We start from the raw sequence: 2,357 nt of genomic DNA on the forward strand, positions 1-2,357 counted from the left end.
ATAACAAAGGATGAAACCAAAAATGGCACCCTAACGAAAAGTTTCTAAGTGTGCAGGGTTCTAAAGAAAGAAGAAATAAATCTGATGATGTCATCAGATGCACAACAAGATCAGATACAAATTATCAAGTATCAGAAGCATCTAAAGTGGAATCTCGTTTTAAGAAGCTCTGACTCTGGACAAAACTACAAAGTATCAGAAGCATCTGAACATGAAGTAAAGTCTAGAAGCTCTGACTCTGAACAAATGCCTTCTGTAAATTCTGAAGTTATCAGCGCCATCTGAACTTTCAAGAGATAACATCAGAAGCCAGTTTCTCCAGATACACAAAGACTCTAATCAGAATTGTTAATCATGATGAAGTAACGTTTAAGCCAAGTTAAAGTTCTGCAAATGGATTTCCTCAATTAGAAAGAGACGTTAATCTCCACTTCCAAGAGAGAAGATACTAATTGTGGTAAGTAGTCACTTCTAAGAGAAAAAGTCTACTGCAGAAGCTATTAATGGAATGGCGTAACTACATCTCAATATCCAACAGATTCAACGCTACTTCAACTCTACTTCAACTCCTATAAATAGAGAAGAAATCTCATTCAGTAAACAAGAAATCACTAGCCAAAACTATACTGAAATTATATCACGCTCAAGAAAAACATCTTTGTTCTTCAAAGATTTTCACTAAGCTTTTGCTTATCAAGTGAAAAAATTTATTCTTAAGTTTGTAATATTTGCTTTCTTAGAAGCACTCTAGATTACACATCTTGTATCTAATTTTTATTTGATTTCCTCAAGTGACTCTTTGCAGTCTGTAGACTTGAGAGGACTAAGAGATTTTCTTCTCTCTTAGGGGTTGTTTGTAATCTTTCAAGATTAGTGGATTAAGTCCTTGTTGAAGGCGAAATCACCTTGGCCGGGTGGACTGGAGTAGCTTTGTGTTATAAGCGAACCAGTATAAAATCATTGTGTGATTTCATTTTGCAAAAGCGCTTATTTTTCAAACAATTCAAACCCCCCCTTTCTTGTTTTTCTCACCTTCATGACAGATATAGCTAAGGTGGTTTCTACTTGCATGTCGGAGTTGTTCTCTTCCAAAGTAGCTATGAGTTTGTCATACGAGAAATCATCATTAATGGATGTTCTTTCTGGTTCAAGGTTCTCAAGTCTAGAGAGGTGGTCTGCTACTACGTTTTCAGTTCCTTTCTTGTCCTTGATTTCTAAGTCGAATTCTTGTAGTAACAAGATCCATCTTAGGAGTCTAGGTTTAGCATCCTTTTTTGTTAGAAGGTACCTGATAGCAGCGTGATCAGTGTAAACTATTATTTTGGCTCCTACCAAGTAAGAACGAAATTTATCTAGCGCAAATACTACTGCTAGGAGTTCTTTCTCGGTTGTGGCATAATTCATCTGTGCTTCATCCAGGGTTCTGCTAGCGTAATATATAACATGAAGCTTTTTATCCTTTCTTTGTCCTAAAACAGCACCTACAGCATAATCGCTGGCATCGCACATTATTTCGAAAGGTTCATTCCAGTCTGGTGTCTGCATAATGGGTGCGGAGATCAATGCTTGTTTGAGAGTTTGAAATGCTTTTAAACAGTTATCGTCGAATATGAATTCAGCATCTTTCATTAATAGTCCGGTTAAGGGTTTAGTTATCTTAGAGAAGTCTTTGATGAATCGTCGGTAAAAACCGGCGTGTCCTAAAAAGCTTCGTACTTCTCTCACGGTTCTTGGGGTTGAAGATTTTCGATTACCTCTATTTTGGCTTTGTCTACTTCAATTCCTCTGTTCGAGATGATGTGTCCTAAAACAATTCCTTCTTGTACCATAAAGTGGCACTTTTCCCAATTAAGTACTAAGTTTACTTCTACACATCGCTCAAGAACTCTTTCCAGGTTTTCAAGGCATTCTTCGAAACTTTGTCCGTATACAGAAAAATCATCCATAAATACTTCCATGATGTTTTCGAGAAAGTCGGCGAAAATTGCCATCATGCATCTTTGAAAAGTTGCAGGGGCATTACACAGACCAAACGGCATTCGTCTATAAGCGAAGGTACCAAAAGGGCATGTGAATGTTGTCTTTTCTTGGTCATCAGGGTGAATTGGTATTTGAAAGAAGCCTGAATAACCGTCTAAATAACAGAAATGTGAATGTTTAGCCAATCGTTCTAACATTTGGTCAATGAATGGTAAAGGGAAATGATCTTTTCGGGTTGCTTTGTTTAGTTTCCTATAATCAATGCACATTCTCCATCCCGATTCGATTCGTTTTGTTATAGTTTCTCCTTTTTCGTTTTCAATAACGGTTATGCCTCCTTTCTTTGGTACAACGTGTACAGGACTGACCCATTTGCT

The sequence above is a fragment of the Lathyrus oleraceus genome, chromosome 7, assembly GCF_024323335.1.
Source record: "Lathyrus oleraceus cultivar Zhongwan6 chromosome 7, CAAS_Psat_ZW6_1.0, whole genome shotgun sequence".
In the NCBI taxonomy this organism is placed as follows: Eukaryota; Viridiplantae; Streptophyta; class Magnoliopsida; order Fabales; family Fabaceae; genus Lathyrus; species Lathyrus oleraceus.